This window comes from Sinocyclocheilus rhinocerous, unplaced genomic scaffold (assembly GCF_001515625.1).
Source record: "Sinocyclocheilus rhinocerous isolate Xijiao unplaced genomic scaffold, SAMN03320098_v1.1 scaffold1694, whole genome shotgun sequence".
In the NCBI taxonomy this organism is placed as follows: Eukaryota; Metazoa; Chordata; class Actinopteri; order Cypriniformes; family Cyprinidae; genus Sinocyclocheilus; species Sinocyclocheilus rhinocerous.
The window spans coordinates 1,395,986-1,416,238 of record NW_015626863.1 but is presented as its reverse complement, the minus strand read 5'-3'; the positions used below and the strand labels follow the sequence as shown (position 1 = coordinate 1,416,238).

Below are 20,253 nucleotides of genomic sequence, written 5' to 3'. Positions count from 1 at the left end.
TGCAGAACAATTTCAGGGTATTTCTTACAAGCAAAATAATTTTAAACAGTGTAAAAAGTCAAGAGCTGAAAGCAAGTGTATCAAAAATATTAAAAACAAATAAAAAGATTACAAAACCCCCCAAATAATAAAACTTCAAGTCATGCTAACTGGATGCAGAATATGGCAAAACTGCTCTGCTACATCAATGCAACGTTTCGACTATAATAATAATATTATATTAATATAATAATAATAAATCTGACACCACAGTAACTACTGCAATCCAAACTGAGAGGGACCAAACTATCAAACCCCCGACCGTAGCGTTAGTGTTGAGGTGTCAGCATTATAATCCGTGTACAGTCCACAGTAAGAGCTCATTATGAGCAGCAGTGAAGAGCTGAGATCCAGACCAGCTGAAGCTGCACACGTGAACCGAGTCACTCTGAGACATGAAATCCTGAAAACGCCCGCTGGACGAATGTATCCGCTTCAGGACGCGCTCTGAAACACAAAGCATCACCATTACATGACTATATAACTCACAAACACATTACTTTCATGTTTTAAAGCATAACAGCGCACTAACGGTTTGATCCAACAGCGATCAGCCTTCCAGTTGAGCAGAGACTGAGACAGAGCGCCCAATCAGCCAGAGAGATCGTCCTCAAAACCTACAAAACAAAACCCATGCATCATCTTACATTCTCACAGGATGACTTTAATTGGCCGATAAAATTGAGTGGAGAGAAAAATGAGGTAGACAGTCATGGTTATAAAGGCCGAGAGAGAGTGTTTGAGTACCTGTTTTTTGTAAAGGCAGTAAAAGATGATCTCTTTTTCCACAGCGTAGCCGGTATAAACCACCGTTCCTCTCTCGCTGGGGCTGAACGCTGCTAAACTGGGTGGTAATGCCAGTGCATCCTGATTAAAAAGATAAAGTGGCTACTTCTTAGTCTTTTCAACTGCAATAAACACATGTGAATGATCAGAGCAGCTCAAGTGTACATAATATACAAACAAGTTCAGAGCATATTTATTGGCCTAATATCAATCACCTCTGGTGGGCTGGGCGCTGGAAACGTCAGCCAATCAAGCAGCTCGCATTTCTCCTTCGTCCAATCAGCTGCCCAGATGCTGACACGCCTGTCTGCACTTACAGCCAACCAGAGCTCATTTCCCTCCAGACCAAACTCCTTATACTAGAAGACATTTATATCAGCACACAAACATTAAATCATTTAGCAAGAACTGGACGATTTTTCAGATAAAAATGTCAAATGCAATAAAAATGTGCTCCGGGTTTGCTGGGCTTGTTTGTAGGGCTGCACAATCTGGCCAAAAATGATTATTTAGATCAATATGACCACATTTATTATTATTGTTGTTATATTTATTATTAATAATAATAACAACAAAAATGTATTATTATTATTATTATTTATTATACATATTATTATTACTAAATAAAAATATTAAACAAAATCTCTGGCCAACAAAAATGACTATAATTAATAACAATAATAAATTATTATTATTGCTATTATTACTAAATAATACAATTATAAATAATAAAATAAATAAGAAATAATAAAATAAGAAATATTACTATTGTAATATTTCACTGTAAAATAAAAAAATGAGTATTTAAGAAAAAATTGATATATCAATATGACTTTAATTATTATTATTAATAATAGTAATAAAATAATGATGACAATAATAATAATAATTGGTTATTCATTATAATTATTATTACTATTACTAAATAAAAATATTAAACAAAAGAAACAATTTTACTATTGTAATGTAAATAAATCGCATATTTGAAAAAAAAATCATTATTTTATTTTACAGTATATCTGCACAATATTAATGTTTACAGCTGTGTTCTCTTCATATTCAAATGTTAAACCAATGTGAGCTGTTTGTGTGTAAAAGAACACAGTGCCACGCTTCACTCTGAAACACGCAGCACATATATTTATTTCTTTACATTTGCAATAATCAGCCTTTGCAATAAGCTATTTTGCAATTTCAGTTTTATTTCAATTGCATTATAACTTACCCTGTAAGTATTTGGACACTTAAGTTACACTTAAAATTTGACAATGCCATTGAATATCTGTATATTTTTGTCTCAAATGCTGCAGTATCTTTTCTTTATACTAAGATCAAGTTTAAGATCTCAATGTTTTTGTATCAAAGTCATGTATTTTTAAGCGTGACTTCAGTGTCCGAATACTTTCTAGGAATGGCCCACAATTCCACATCACACACAATGTTGAGTCATTTGCCTTGCAAAACAAAACCACAAAAACAAACACACAGAAGCACAAACCTGTTTGCTGGTGCACTGCACTGTAGTTATGGGCGCCCCCTTGTGGTCACGGATGGTGCGTACAGTGACTCCAGTGACAGGACTGCTGACAGTAATGAGACCATCACGACCACCAGACAACAGCACATGACCTACACATACACACACACATCCATGAAGTGAACATAAACACACAAACGCTCACATAGACACAAAGGACTCACGCACCGTAGTGTGAGTACTGCAGCGCACACACAGACACAGGCTGAGGTTGTAGTTTCAGCTCCATCTCGGCCGACTCCAGACTGAAGATCCTCACAGTCCCGTCACTGTAACCGCCCGCAACACACACACGCCCGCTGGGCTCATACACACCCCTCGGAGACGACCAACACACACACTCACAGCTCTGCCATACAGAGACACATACAGAGACACAATTAAACAATAATTAACTGCAAAGGAAAATGAATTTGATACTCAAAAGAGTTTGACTGGCGATCAGAGAAAGATTATTAGCCATGATTCCATTAGCCAAGTTACACTATCTTCTAAAAGCTAGGGGTCGGTAAAATGTTTTAATTTTGATGCTCACCAAGGCTGCATTTATTGGATCAGAAATACAGTAAAAACAGTAATATTGTGAAGTAACTGTTTTCTGTGTGAATATATTGTAAAATGTAATTTATTCCTGTGATGCGCAGCTGAATTTTCAGCATCATTACTCCAGTCTTCAGTGTCACATGATCTTCAGAAATCATTCTAATATGCTGATTTGCTGCTCGAGAAACATTTCTGATTATTATCAGTGTTGAAAACAGTTGTGCTGCTTCTCATTTTTGTGGAAACCATAATATATTTTTTCAGGATTCTTTGATGAATAAAAGGTGTGTTTGTATACTCAGGTGCTTGTAAATATGCTCATTTACCCCACCTTTACTTGTATTTTCATTAGTTTTGTTGTTTTTGTTAATTGTCAAGTTTTGGGCTAAAAAATGATATTAATGTGTTTTAACCTACTTCTAATAATGACTGTTTAATAAGTAAATGTTTGAGCATGAAAATGTTCTGATTCAGTATGGCTATGACTCAGAACCACCAAATAATTTCATGCAAAAAATGATGGATGGAAACACCAAAATGTGAAGAAAAGAAAAAAAAACACATGAAACTTGTATCCTGAGGTGGATACATTATTCTGTAAGAAGTCATGCACACACAGTCTTTTTTGCATCTGTGTGTTTATGCTCACCTGGTTCAAGCACCTGAAACTGCACCAGCAGCTCGTGGCTCTGCAGTGCCCAAACTCTCACACTGCCGTCCTGCCCACAGGTGGCAAAATGCTGCTCATCTGGACTGCAAACCAAATTTCATGCAAAAAATGATGGATGGAAACACCAAAATGTGAAGAAAATAAAAAAAAACACACAAAACTTGTATCCTGAGGTGGATACATTATTCTGTAAGAAGTCATGCACACACAGTCTTTTTTGCATCTGTGTGTTTATGCTCACCTGGTTCAGCACCTGAAACTGCACCAGCAGCTTGTGGCTCCGCAGTGCCCAAACTCTCACACTGTCGTCCTGCCCACAGGTGGCAAAATGCTGCTCATCTGGACTGCAAACCACACCATTCACCTACAACGTAAACACAAACTTCAGTGTTTTGGGCAGAAGTAATGTTGCTTTTAGAACCATTTCAACTTTCGCTATGGATGGGTTTCCCATCTGTTGATAAAAGCAGGGGTAAAGCTGAAGCGTTTGTGTGTCGTACCTTGCTCTTGTGCCCGCTGATCAGCCGTATACTAGTGCTGTCAGCCCAGTCGATGTACCACAGGGTTCCCGCTGTCGTACCCACAATCCCCATGTCCATGACATCATCAAACGCTGCACTGACCACTGTCCCATCCAACAGTTCTTGTTCTAGCTGCACCTGAGCTCTTATGGAGTCAAAACAAGCTCTTATTAATTGTTTTTACAAAGTGAAAGACAAAAAAACATGGAAATCAGGACAAAATAGGGATGCTGTCAGCCCAGTTGATGTACCACAGGGTTCCTGCTGTCGTACCCACAATCCCCATGTCCATGACGACATCAAACGCTGCACTGACCACTGTCCCATCCAACAGTAGTTCTTGTTCTAGCTGCACCTGAGCTCTTATGGAGTCAAAACAAGCTCTTATTAATTGTTTTTACAAAGTGAAAGACAAAAAAACATGGAAATCAGGACAAAATAGGGACGGCAATAACAATTAACAATTTAACAATTTTGACTGAAATGGTGACTGAAATTTCTTATAAATGCAACTTATTTCACAATGTGACTACATCTCACAGTTTTGACTTGATTTCTCTCCATTTTTTATTTCTTTTCACGCAATTTTGACTTCATTTCTCACAATGTGACTTTACATTTCAGTTTAATATGCAATTAATTACCTCATAACTACCTTTTTATTTTGTACTCTTGAGGTACATATTGGGCTTCCATATGTCACATTCACTACCATTCAAAAGTTCGGGGTCAGTAAGATTTTTGTTTTTGAAAGAAATTAATACTTTTATCCAGCAAGGACGCATTAAATTAATCAAAAGTGACTGTGAAAACATTCATAATTTTACAAATGATTTCTGTGCATATATATACATATATATGACCTCTATGTATATATAGTTGAACTTTCATTGAACCAAAGTGAGATAAAGTGAATGTATGCATGTTTACCCATCATCCTGTGTTCTGCTGCTCTTGTTATTTGCGTTACTGAGATTCTGGACCGAAGTTACAGACCACAGTCTCAGTTTTTTGGTGTTACTGCCTGTGACCAGCATATTTCCACGGCAAACTAACACACCTACACAAATGCACACAAAAATACACATTTCCTGGTAATTCTGTTTCCCAAATCACAAATGAGATCAATAAAGCAAAAACACAAACACACACACACACACACGCACACCTATCTCTCCTCCATCTGCTTCCCAGGTCACGAAGCAGCGCTGTGTGTTACAGTCCCACACACACACACATGGCCGCTGTTTGTTCCCGTGTACAGGATCCAGCGAGTGCTATAGCACAGTGATGTCACTTCCGCCTCCCTGACCGCATCAGGTAAGCCCACTTTCTGCACCTGCAGGAGGAGGAAAGTGTCCTTATGCCGTCTTCTGTGCAACAGTGCATGCAGAAAGATCAGCTTTATTTTCCTACATACCTGAAGTTCAGTACTGTTCTCCTGTGTTTGTATTCGAGTAAACACAACAGCACTGCTGCCGATGAGTGTCAGCTCATTCGCAGTAAAGGGACAGAAAGATGCATCATGCAGTGGGATGGACTTCTGAACGGTACAGAGCAGCTCAAATGAGCGTGTGCTCCACAGCGCCACCACCGGCTCCGAAAAATCACCTAGGAGAATAATATACTGCATCATCACTAATTATTCATTATAAAAAACACATAATGGATAATCTATATCTGTATTAAAGAAAGTCATTACTTCAGGTGATTTTCATGGAATACCTTGAAGTGAATAACTTTTTTTTAACATAATAACATATATATTTTTTATATTAGCTTATTTTATTAAATTAAAAAAGTATAGGTCTAGATCTTTTGTTTTATTTAAAACATTTTTAGACATGTTTTTCTTTCTAAAAAAGAATTTTTTCTATTTATTAGAAATGTATCTTCCTTTAACTACAGTAACCAAGATTTTGTTTTGTGTTTTTTATTTTGTTTTCACTTTAATTTTAGTTAAAGTTTTAGCATTTTTGTTCTGCGTTTTATTATTATTATTTTTTTAATCTGTCAATATAGTTTTTATTATTTATTAGTTTTAGTTTATTTAGTTTATTTTAGTACTTTCAGTTAAACTAAATTAAAATGAGAAATGATGCTTTGGAAACTAGCTGAAATAAAATAATTTAAAGTTGTTTTATATTTTATATTAAAAAATTATATGATTTCATATATATTTTATTTATTATATTATATTTATATTATATATATATATTTTTTTATTTGTAACAAAAATGTTTTTAGCTTTACTTAACTGTAATAACCCTGAAATAAAATAATTTAAAGTTTTGTTATATTTTATATAAAAAAATTATATGATTTCATACATATTTATTATATTTATATTATATATATATATATATTTTTTTTTTCTGTTAATGTTTATTTTATTTCATGTAACAAAATTTTTTTTAGTTTTACTTAACTGTAATAACCCTGATATACTGCTGACTGTTTTACTATAGACTCCCAATATGTGCAAAATGGTCAAAATATTTGTTTGTTAAACTTGTATTTATCTCAATATATTCCTTTAACATGATCCCATAATGCAAAGCATGAAACACTGACCCACTGAGAGGAGGTACATGTCATCCCTGGCAAACCTCAGGCTCTGAACCACCCCCTTGTGGTAGGAGAGGCGGTTTCTACAGGAGCCTTCTGAAGCGTTCCATATGCAAATGAGGCTGCTGTGTGAAGCTCCGCCTCCTGACGCAGATGCAACCGTCTGCCGGGCAAATCAGACAGAGGCTTCATTCAAAGGAGGCACCTAATTTTTGCAAACAATCATTAGCAAAGTATTACCAACTAGTGGAAACAGAGGATAGTGTGTGATTTATATATTTGTAGTATATACTAAATCATGTGTGTGTGGTACCTGTGCATCATGGGTGACGGCAATCGTTGAGATCTCCTCGGTGTGGCCGAACCACTGTTTCTGTGAGCCTGTGTGAAGATCCTCAACGACGACAACACACCCACATGAGTACACAAATAAACCTGCACACAAACACACACAAGATGTAGACAAATAACAAGTGTGTATACATGCCAGGGTCGGAAATTAACAGGGGCTTGAGGCAAAAATGGCACTAAAATCAACAAAAATGGTGGTTAAAGTGATTTACATTTTGGTCTGCATCAAAGATTTTTTTTTTCATATAAGAGCCAACAAGAGGGATATTTTATGTGATGGACATCATAAAAGAGTTTATACTTGGTTAGTATTTACCCGTGTCTGGATTCCAGACCATATTGTTACGCCCATTGCCATTATAGCCAATCACAGCCTTGAGACTCAGCCCCGCCTGCCCTGAGGGCGGAGCTACTGCGGTCTAAAAACAGAATGATTGTTGTGGAGAAAATAAAGTGGTCAAAAAAAGACAGTATACAAAGAGAGTTTGAACTGCGTTTTAAATATTCATAATACACAATTCACTTTGAGATTAACATAATAATGAATAATTGATGAAAAATATATACCTGATCCAGCACTGAAGTCTTAAAACGTGGAGTGAAGTGTTTATAACAGTCTGGACGGATTGGTGTGTGACTGTCTTGTATTTTCTCAGTCCTTGATTGATTGGCTGGGATTGTGGGCGTGTCCTAGTCCTTCACCCACTCTGTCACTCTAAGGAAGGAGGCGTGTTTGGGAGGAGGGGAGTGGGTGTGGCCTGCAGTTGGACTGAGTTGCAGCTCAGCAGTAGAATCGCATAGGAAACCTATAGAAGTAAAGCATTTGAGATGTAATACTGACACATGAACGAGGACAAATGCTCATGAACACATACCTTCACTGTCCTTCATAGCACGGGAAAGAAAATTCATGACAGGCGGAGAGGAGGGCTGAAATAATGCCTTTCGAGGACTCTCATTGGACAGCTCTGCTACATTTAGCTCCGCCCAGCTGTGAGCTGAACAAAAGCAAGAGTTGTCATACATTTAAACAAACCCTTAACCCTAAATCTACACTTAAAAGTTAAAATATTTAACTTTAAGATAATATATAAATATAAATATATATATATATATATATATATATAAAAAAATTATAAAATCACCTATCCAGACATAATTTTTAAGTTATAATCAGCATAATTTAAAAGCAGTACAACGAATACTACCATAAATAGAACAAAAATATTTATCAATTTACATAATACATATCTTTTTTTTTGCATTACATTAGTGAAAAATTAGAATTTTAATTGTAATAATGCAAATTAAAATTTGAAGGTCACATAAACAGACATAATTTTCTTTATGGAAACAATTATATTTATTTTCTTTTGATTCAGGGGAATGTTTCCTTTTTTTATTTTTTTTATTTGTGAGGTTGACCTAAGCACTCACAAGCTTCCAATAACAACAGACAAAATTAATATTTAGCTTATCATACCTGATTTACGAGGGGGGACTTTTATATCTGAAGAACTGGTAGGAAGAGAGAAAGAAAGAGTTGAACAACAAAAAAAATCCTAGTTACTTCTAATAAATAAGTAGAGATGAGATCGAAACAATACTTTGATTAGTACCATGTACAGTATTATGGAAAACATGATAGAGGTCTTACTTGCGGTGTGCAGCTTCCTGTGGAGGTGCCAGGAAGTCCCAGAAGAAGAGGGCGTCGCCTACAGTGACCACACCCATCTGATCAGGTGTGAACCTCACCTGTCTGATGGGCTCGGAGTGACCAATGAACACCTGGAGGAGCAACAGACACATTCTTGATCTCATTCAACGTCTGAATGTCATGAAATCCAGCGTTCAAACAGACATACCTGTGAATTGACGTCCAGGAGCATGTCATAGTCCCACACCTTCAGAGAGTTCTGACCGGCCGTCAGCAAATAACGGCCATCTTCACTGACCGCCAGAGACACACACTGATGCTTATGCACCTCAGACACCTGTAATGACATGAATAATGATTCTGAAATCTGATAATGTTCTCAAAAAGAAGATTTTCCCCTTCAGTCTTTCACCTGTCTGAGCAGTTGTCCTGTGTGTATGCCAATCCAGAGGATCTTATTGGCGGATGTGGTGACGAGCAGGTGTGACAGGGATGTGGGCGAGAAACACACATTCAGGGCGGAGTCCAGCGTTGTGCTCTCGACATCCAGAATACTCACATCAACCCGGAGTAACTGATAATTAAAAATATAAATAATAATAAAATATACATATTAAATTGAAAAACGTAGAAATGTTGCCTTGGCAAATAACTGAAATAACGTTTAAGGTTAAGTAAGAAAATGAATAAAAATGACAAAAGCACATAACATTTCTAACACTTAAACTAAACTTAATAAGAAGACAAAAATGAAAAATGTTACCTTGGCAACTACCTGAAATAAATAAGTTGAAGTTGAAGTAACAAAATTGCTAAAACCGAAATAAAAATAATTAATTAAAATTAATAAGATACATAGTAGTATATAAATACCAAATGACACTGGTCAAAAATCACTGATTGAAAGAGTAAATTAAAAGGAAAAAACAACACACAATTTCAGTACAAAAATGTGAGACTTTGATTATGTCCCAGATTCAAAAGAGCTCAGCATAAAAAGGATGATGTTAAATGTATAAAACATATCTATTATTATTATAGTGCTGATCTTTTAAACATGCTGAGCATCAATAATAATTAATAAAAATAATTACACCATGCAAACTACATCTTTACTTATTTAATTGTATTATTTTAATTTAATTTAATTCAATTCAATTTAATTTAATTTCAACTGTGCTGCATTCTTCCTGTGGACTATGTGTGTGTTTAGATGCTGATATTTTAAAACATGTTGAGCAATATAATGATTAAATAATGATTAATACAAATAATTAATTTCATCATATTATTTAAATTTATTATTTTTATTTTTAAATGATTTAATTCAATTTAATTTAATGTTGCAGAAAAACTGGGATGAATTAAGGATTAGTTTGGATTCCCTGAATCAAAATTTAAATGTAATCAAATTGTGAGGTGTCTAAAGCGAAATTAAATTTTTTTTTAGGCCTTTCTGACACATATTGACAAGGACATGAAGGAGGCAGGAGTTTAAAGGTGAAGTAAAAAAATGAATAAAAATGACAAAAGCACATAATATTTCTAACACTTGAACTAAACTTAAGAAGACAAAAATTAAAAATGCTACCTTGGCAACTACCTGAAATAAATAAGTTGAAGTTGAAGTAACAAAATTGCTAAAACTGAAATAAAAATAAATCTAAATAGAAATATTAAAACAAAACTAATACAAATTAAACAAAATTACTTACACTAAAACTAAAATGGAAAATATAAAAACAAAAGTTAATTAGAAATATTAATAAGATACATAATAGTAATAAAATAGTAAAAAAAAAAATCACTGATTGAAAGAGTAAATTAAAAGTAAAAAAATAACACAATTTCAGTACAAAAATGTGAGACTTTGATTATGTCCCAGATTCAAAAGATCTATCTATCTATCTATCTTCTTACTTATCTATTTATTTATTCATTCATTCATTCATTCATTGTTATTTATTTTTATTTTTCCAGTTTGTTTATTTTTTGACCTCTTTATTTTAATTTTTTTGTCCAAATGCTCTTACATGCCCCAAGCATGTGCACAAGTCCACTGCATCACAGTGTTTGATAAAACTCTGACAAAACATTTCAGTTTTGATGTACCTCATTAAGTGATTGTGCCTCCATGATCGTGACAATGTATTCGGTCGGTCCGACCAGCGCTAGACAGCGGCTGTCAGAGCTCACAGCCAAAGTATCTGGGCCACGATTTACACCCCGTGCAACCGCATTATCTTAGAAAAAAGATAAATAATTCAGAATGCTGCTTCTACACAGATATTTCAGTTCTCCTGAAAAGCATTTCTAATAAAATAGGAGTTCATCTGAAAGTGAAGAGAAACTGACATCATATGCGTGATTTATATTGTGCTGAGAGCGACCGTTTACTCACCCACAACACGGACCACGTGATGCTCATGTTGAGAAGAGTTGTAAAGTACCAAATATCCAAGAGCACCAGCGCTAAACAGACACTGACCATCAGGAGAATATATCACACACTCAACTGATCCACAGTGCTGCCTGCAAGCATACACACACACACACACACACACACAAACACATTAAATAAATATATCAATAAACCATGTATGTGCGTTTTATGCAGTTAAAATAATAATGTTATTAAAATATACACTACCATTCAAAAGTTTGGGGTTGCTAAGATTTTTTCATGTTTTTGAAAGAAGTCTCTTGTGCTCACCAAGTCTGCATTTATTTAATAAAAAATACAGTAAAAACAGTAATATTGTGAAATATGAATACAATTTAAAACAACTAAATAACTATTTGAATATATTTTAAAATATAATTTATTCCTGTGATGCAAAGCTGAATTTTCAGCATCATCAATCAATGTTGAAAACAGTTGTGCTGCTTCATATTTTTGTGGATACACCTTACTGACCTCAAACTTTTGAACAGTAGTGTATGTGTTTGGTATCATTAGTAGAAGTACAAACATTACACAGAGTGTAAAAAAGTGTTGATGTGTGAAGTGTTTGAGAGTGTGTATGTACCTGTGCTGGGCAATTAGGCTTGCTGTTTGGATATCAAACACTCTGACAGTTCCAGAGCTCGATCCACAAGCGAAGAGAGGCATGCTGGGATGGAACGCAACTGAACAGAGACTTTCATCATCATCAGAGACAAAATCATAGAGCTACAAGATGAATAAGAGATTGCTTTATTGTAATATCAGTCCATGTCAGGCGTCTATGTGCAGCCACCAGCATGTGAAAGCATGCATTTGTGTGTGCATTCATGTTTTAATGATAAACATTCCCATAACTGACCTGTTGCATGGTGTCCATGTCCCACACCCGTACAGTGCTGTCTCTGGACACTGTGGTGACCCGCCGTCTAACGCCGTCCACACTACAGCCCAAAACACTCGCCTCATGAGTGTACGGTAACCGCGGCTACTGAAATCCAGATACCCAAGATTCCCTGTGGTTGTGGCTGCTAGAACTCTTGAGCCGTCCGAGGACACACACACCAAACTGATAGGCCCCTCGTGCTCTACGAACACACCAAAATCTAAGTGATTCATAGAGTTAGTTTTAAGCAAGATAATTGGTTGTGAAAGCGACTGACAGGAGAGTACCGACCCGCCTCTAAGAAAACCGATGAGAAGTCAAGAGGCCACAGACGCATGAATCCATCCTCTGAACCAGTAACACAGAATTCATCACACACACTGATGCTATTCACTGCAATACTGGCACCTGAAAACACATTTATAATACGGTCAATATATTTGAATAACAATAAATAAAAAAATATTCAAATAACAATTTATTATAGTTCTCAATCATGATTAAAAAGTGGCTATAGAGATGAAATAATAATAATAAAACAAAAATGCGTTTAAAAATTTTCATTTAAATTATTTTTCTATTTTTAATTAACTTTTAAAGAAAAAAATAAAACAGAATATTGCTATTATTATTGTGCTGATCTTTTGAACATGCTGAGCATCAATAATAATTAATAAAAAATAATTAATTCCACCATGCAAACTACATCTTTACTTATTTAATTGTATTATATTAATTTAATTCAATTTAATTTAAACTGTTCTGCATTCTTCCAGTGGACTATGTGTGTTTAGATGCTGATATTTGAAAACATGTTGAGAAAAAATAATGATTAATAAAAATAATTAATTTCATCATCTTATTTAAATTTATTATTTTTATTTTTTAATTATTTAATTCAATTTAATGTTGCAGAAAAACTGGGATGAATGAAGGATTAGTTTGGATTCCCTGAATCAAATTTTACATTGAATCGAATTGTGAGGTGTCTAAAGAGAAATACATATTTTTTTTAGGCCTTTTTGAGAAGCCTCCTGATGTTTTTTACCGCCACGGCAGCATAGTCGATCTCCAGGATGTGACCACTCTTACTGCTGACAAACCTGCTCCAATCACAAAACACCTCAGGATGAGATCAAGATCAAATTACATCATTAATGTGAGCAGGTCTGTGTACTACAGTTGAGAGTTTGATGTGGCTGTTCATTTGGCATGATGTCACGTGTTTCTGTATGCTCACAGTGTGCGCTCATCCACTGGACGGTCCTGAGTGTGTCCCTGCTCGAAGGCGAGGTCAGTAAACTCTAAATTGTGATACTGTCCCAGATCCACCGGACAGGAGCGTAAAGAACCACCACGTACACGCCACAGACGTATGTTACGTAAACCACACGACACCATACTGCACACACAAACACATTCACTTATAATCTGCCAATATGAATGAGGTTAACAACCCTGTTAATGATATTGATTATTCTGTACATGCATTGCGTCAAAACAAAATCCCACTCCACATTAAATCTTAAATATGTTCTGAATGGCTGTGATTTTGTAGGACACATAACAATATAATTGTGAATGCACACCGTGCTTCATCAAAGAATGCTATCTTCATTGTCTGGATGTCCACATCTGTGTGTGCTTTAGCCAATACTGGAACCACATTTCCTTCCGCCACACGTCGAGTGTTCCAAAGGACCACCGTCTAAATGAGCCAATCAAATAATTAACACAAACATACACAATATACACTCACAAAAAAAGTACAGTTCTTCACATGCAAAACACTCACAGTTTTGTTGTGGCTGTCTTTCCCTATGCCACACAGCACTCCTCCGCTCTGAGAGAAACTGAAACAACAAAAACATCACCTGATGGACCTGAAGAAATCCACACAGTGGCAGATCTGTGTTGTACACGTGTTATTGTTGTACCTGAGCAGATTCAGAGCATGTGTGTGTGTAGGAATGATGGTTTGGCACACTCCTCCGCTGTAGCTCCAGAGACGAATCAGACTGTTTGCTCCCATCTGAGCTGATGCCAACACTGTAGAGCTGGCATTTAACGCCAGAGCTGAGACCTAACAAACAACAGGAACACATCACCACAAAAATCAAGATCAGCTAAGCTACCTGTAACTAAAAATGGTGTGGATTATAAGGTGACGACTGTTATTGCATGAACCATGTTTATTGGATGAACCATGTTATACAATAGTCAGATTCAGGATACATATACAACTGTTTCCCCATATCAATTAGACCCTATACTAATGTGATATGCTGTTACATTGTTTGACATAATAATACAAATATTTAAAGAATATTAAAATATTAATATATATATTAAAAAACAAAACAAACAAACTTAATATTAAATGTAATATTTAAAATGTATTAATATTAATATTAGCCGTGGACTAATATTTTAATATGACTATTAAAACCCTAAAATAAACAATAATAATACTCAAAAAGATGTTGGTTACACTGATTATACCATGGTTAAGGGAGTCTATACCACTTCACATCATGTATACCACCACTAAACCTTGGTCAAATCACTGTCATTTTGTAAAAGTGTGTGTTTGTGAGAAAGACCTTATCTGTGTGTCCAATGAAGAATCTCTGTTGTCCGGATAATAGCGTGACAAGGATACACAACTTCCACTCCATCAGAACTCCACACAGCCTGAGAGAGAGACAACATCAGGTAAAGCAATTCAAATCAATTATTAATTTCTAAAAACAATGCATTAAATTTTGGTTTCCAAATGATGCATTTTTGCACCTCTAATGTTTTTTGTTTCTGTGTGTGTGTGTGTGTGTATCACTCACACATCTCATTGCAGCTCCTCCGAAGCCTATAATTCTGTTCAACTTCAGAATGGGGTCAGGATACAACTTCTAAAATATATACATAGACCCTTCAAATGACCACAGCACACACACAGAGCCTAGGTGTAGAAATACACACAGCTTTATCATGTAAACCTTAATTTAACATGCATTTAACATGCCTAGGTGTAGATATACACACAGCTTTATCATGTAAACCTTAATTTAACATGCATTTATGCTCTATGTTAGTCTGTGTTTATGTGTGGTTAACCTGAGGTTTCTTCACTGGTTGGTCAGAAGACAGAGAGACAGGTCGAGGAGATGCTGCATTAATGACCTAGGAAGAAACATTTAGATTGATTCTTTCAAATTCTTCATGCTTTTAAAAGAGCAAATGTCACAATTGGTTTCATTTGTAATCAAGTGCATTGATGAATAGAATGTTCCTATGAAAGTGAAGAGTCAGTTTTAATTTTTTGTTGACTCTAAATACAATCCAGTGGAAATCACCCAAAACTAGCTTCCTTATACAGAGAAATACAGCAGTTTTGTGTCCTTAGCTTGTCACTGTTAGGATTTCAACTGAGGAAGCCAATCTTGTATCTACTTTACTTACTGTGATATCCTCTTCACTGTCTGTAGTGTGATTATAGACGTCATCCTCACAATGAGCATATACATGTACTCCAGCATCATCCGCACGCACTACTGTGACCTGTTCGCCTGCCTGCGACCTTTGACCTGGTGACCCCGGGCTCTCTGAGCCTCCAGAATGTGTATAATTCAGCTCAGGCAGACGCTTTGTCTGGATTGCTGAACGTTGCTTAGTGCGCTTCACAGAGAGAAAGAAGAGAAAGAGAGAGAAAAGCCATTAGGGCTTGTAAATGTCAACATTAGTTGCAATGGAATGAAGTCAACTGAAGTTCACACACAAACACTCACTCTCGCAGGCTTGGGGGTGGTGATCTGCTGGATGAGGGAGACTCGGTCTTGTACAGGTTTACTAATGTTTACAGCACGACTCTCTTCTCTTTGAGGACTTTTTTCGGCTGAGACTGCGGAGTCAGCGTATGGTTTCATCAGATAAAATGCACAGTGTTGTATGTGATTGTGTATGTTTACATGCTCAAGACTCACTTTTCGTTTCACTGTTGGATCCTTTCTGTATGGAATCAAATGGTAACTTTGTACCATCTGAGGGAAACCTGTCAGTTACATACAAGAGGTTCTATGTTTGCAATATACATTCTGAAACAATGAAATAACATTTGCATGTGAATCACTGACCTTATTTACATGTACATCAATAATTTAGCAATATTCCAATTAGTATTCCGATTTCTAGATTCATTTTATAGACAATTTCCTGATTCCACAAATTCTGGAATATGCCTCTTTTAATCAGAATTTTTTTTGCATGCAATCACCTTATTTTTAAAATCCACTAAAAGGATATATATGCACATGCTTAATCGGCAAAGAACTCAGTCCATGGTGGTGCTGTCAGAATTTTTTTTTTATTGAAAAGTGTTTTTAAAAAGTGCTTATATATATAAAATCCCTAAATAGAATTAGATGTGTATGTAAACATTCATTTTTGAATATGAAGTGAAAATGAGCAGGTTAAACAAATATGGACAACCTATTAACTCCAACAGTGTTATTAAAGAAACAGTTCACCCAAAAATGAAAACTATTCCTTTAAGCAAGGTGTTTATTTAACAGAATAATCTCCACAACAGGCTGCACTCACCTAATGTAATCATATAAGTTGTGCCAGCTCTGGCCTTTCGGTACAGGGAACCACATTTCTCTGGGCATCGGTGCAGTGCCATCTGGCAACATCACACCAGACTGCCTGAATTCAGAGAATGACAAACCTACAAAAAAATAAGATCTTTGTGTAATAATAATAATAATCATTTAATTTATACAGGACCATTCCAGAGTCCAAAGACGATATACAATTAGACAGAAGCAACCATAACAGATACAACCACACATGCACGATCAAGATCAAACTGTACCGGGGTCAAACAGCAGATCACTGGTGATGATGTTTTTAACAGACATATTGGCACAGAGTTTGACGCTCTTAAGGTGACTGTGGGTTCTGTTGAGGTAAATCGAGAGCACGTAACGTAGATCCATTGTCAAGCACGTCCACCTCGTGTTTGGCGGCACTGGGCCCACTAAACCTGAAATGCACAAGTTATCAATCAGTAACCACAAAAAAACCCCCGCTTCCTGCATGTAGAAAACATCATAAAAAAATGGCAAGTGTGAGATACCTTGTTTAGCAGTACTGGCTGTATTCTCATACACTGAACCGTGTGCAGCTCCACACAGAAAAGGGAACTGCAGCCATGGACTTGAACTCTTTGAACATGTTAGAGAACGACACACGGATCACCTGACCCTCCTGAATGATGAACAAAGCAACAAAGAGTGATAAATCAAAAGAAAAATCATCACAAGACATTATTTGCAGAACAGAGATGTACATGAAAGTCTGTATCATTACAAAGCTATGCATAAAAAAACAACTAAATTTTTCACCTCAGCAGCGATGTCCAGGTGCACAATGAAGTGTTTGTTTGGGCTGGGTCTGAACAGCAGGCAAAGGTACCGGCTGGTGAGACCCAGAGACTGGCTGCTGGTTTTGGGCAGCAGGATGTAGTTACTGGCCGGTGTGGAGCCGCGGATCCGGAACACAGAACATTTCAGGGTCTTATCCTACCAATAAACAAATCAACATGAAAAATACATGCATACAAAAACTGAATGCTAATGAGAATCCTCTGCAGCAACAACATCATATTGTAATTAATTAGGGATGCTCCGATTGATCGGCTACCGATCGCTATCGGCCGCTAATCGCTTTGGGAAGTTTGATCGGCTATCTCAATGAAGACCGATCTCATTAACCAATTTCAAGCTGACGATGCACCTGCAGTGAGAGGTTTGGCATGACATGCAACAGCACCGTCTCAAATTTTTTTGTCTCTATAAAGACCGATCTCATTAACCAATTTCAAGCTGACGATGCACCTGCCGTGAGAGGTTTGGCATGACATGCATCAAAAAAAAAAAATTATTATAATACTGAAGGTGAGGTACAATTCATATTTCTTTGTTATATAACTTACAAAGTAATTTGAAAACTTTCTGTGAGACGCAATTTCACAAACTGTGAAATTTACAAACAAACTCTCAAAATGTGCAAATGGCTTCAAATCACCACACATCGTGTCTGCACTATAAGCGAGCTGCACGCTTCACACTGCACAGTTGACACAGGAATTGTCACTTGCACAATCGAGACAGTGTCACATCATTACTAAAGTTTATAACTTGCATTTCTTTTCAAGTCTTGCCAGTGTTTAAAGCAATCGGCACTCGCGCGCTCTCCTAGAGACGGTGCACTCATGTACACTCAAAGCGCACACACATAAGGCCAAATCAAGCTTGTGCTGAGTGTAAGCTATTGTGCAACAATAAGTAATTTGAAAACTTTCTGTGAGACGCAATTTCACAAACTGTGAAATTTACAAACAAACTCTCAAAATGTGCAAATGGCTTCAAATCACCACACATCGTGTCTGCACTATAAGCGAGCAGCATGCTGCACACTGCACAGTTGACACAGGAACTGTCACTTGCACAATCGAGGCAGTGTCACATAGTCACTAAAGTTTATAACTTGCATTTCTTTTTAAGTCTTGCCAGTGTTTAAAGCAATCAGCACTCGCGCGCTCTCCTAGCGACGGTGCACTCATGTACACTCAAAGCGCACACACATAAGGCCAAATCAAGCTTGTGCTGAGTGTAAGCTATTGTGCAACAATTGCCCCATTGTAAAAACGAAAATGCACTGCATGATCAAACATTTAGGTGAGATAATTATGTATTTTTGAAAAATGTCAAATTAAATTAAATCCTCACAAGAGTCACCTAAGAGGGGAATTCCTCCCATTTTCAAAAATGAAATTCAGGCCCTGAATGAATGTCTGTAAAAATCCTGATTGGAGCATCACTATAAATAATTCTACATGATAAAAAGAAGGCTTCAAAAATATAGTTATCGGTGATCGTATCCTTCCTGTGATCGACAATCGGTTCGGATCGGCTCAATCCTGAATGGAGCACACTTAATTTTAATTTTATGAGAAAGGAACAAACCTCCTACCATGTATGTGGTGACATCTCCTTCTTTGCTGGCTTTCTTCCATTCTTCTACCTTCATGTGTTTGAAGATGTTCACGTACGGCTGCTGCCACAGAGCTGATGGAGAGATTGAGGCACATCAATCACTGCTGTATGTTTATTTTAGATACACCCCACTCTGTATGTGTGCTGTAAAAGCACTGTGAGATTAGAAAAACAGTGTAAAAATGTCAAAATAACTAAATAAGTTGAAACTAAATAAATATTTAAAAAATAAAATATTTAAACAAATAAATAACACCAAACCGTACAGTAATAGAGTGAGTAGAAAAAATAATTAATAATAAATTAAAATATTATAATAATTTGCACATATTTATAATAATTATAATATTTATATTCATTTTTCACAGTATAAATGGAGTCTTACTACCTGAAAACACATAACTGCATTTAAATATTAGGGGGTGCATGACATCTAAAAGATTGAAAACCCCTTTTGTGTATGGTATACGTGTACTGTACTGCAAATTGTATTATAATGCATTGTATATTGTCCATATTGGGCTGTACTGTATATTCCACCTTTTAACGAACAAATTAACTCAGTCCAGGTCCATTTCAGATGCTATTACTCATTTAGTGAAGCGTTTTCATAGCTGTTGTAATCTTACCTCTGGATGACATCGTTTACTTCACAGATCTGATTCACCTGTTGACAGCTAACGGACTGCAGCTCTCTCAAACTACCAGGAATTAATTGACTTCCGCCCCCTACGTGTCCAGAAAGATGTTCTCCATCTCAACACCTCAGTTTATTGTCGTACAGAGTTTAATTTTCGGTTTTGGTCGCTGTTGTGTGGGTTTTGGAGGTCTGTGAGTTTGTTATGTTGTTGTTGAATCGCGCTGCAGACACCGCCGCCGCGACGCGTTCGAACGGCATGACGTAAGAAGCACGTCATCACGCCCAAAACCATAGATATGTATCCCGCCAAAACTGCGAATCATCGAAAGACAGACAATGCAGACAAAGATGATTTTATTTTATTTATATGCGCGTTTCAATCATTATGGGGGAAATTTCATCTACATAAACAGAAATGGACAGGCGATATGTGAAATTGTGGACATTTTCCCTCAAATTCACAGAACGTACAGCTTTTGAGAAAATTGAGGAAATAATAAAAATATAAAATGTCCTATTTTGTGAATTAACTGTTTATTGTATATATTGTAGATGAT

General features: G+C 36.2%; 1 pseudogene; it reads right to left on the bottom strand.

Moving 5' to 3' along the window:
* Positions 1–5: 5 nt before the first annotated feature.
* On the bottom strand, positions 6–20,131 carry LOC107717777 (WD repeat-containing protein 90-like; annotated as a pseudogene).
* Positions 20,132–20,253: the final 122 nt, after the last annotated feature.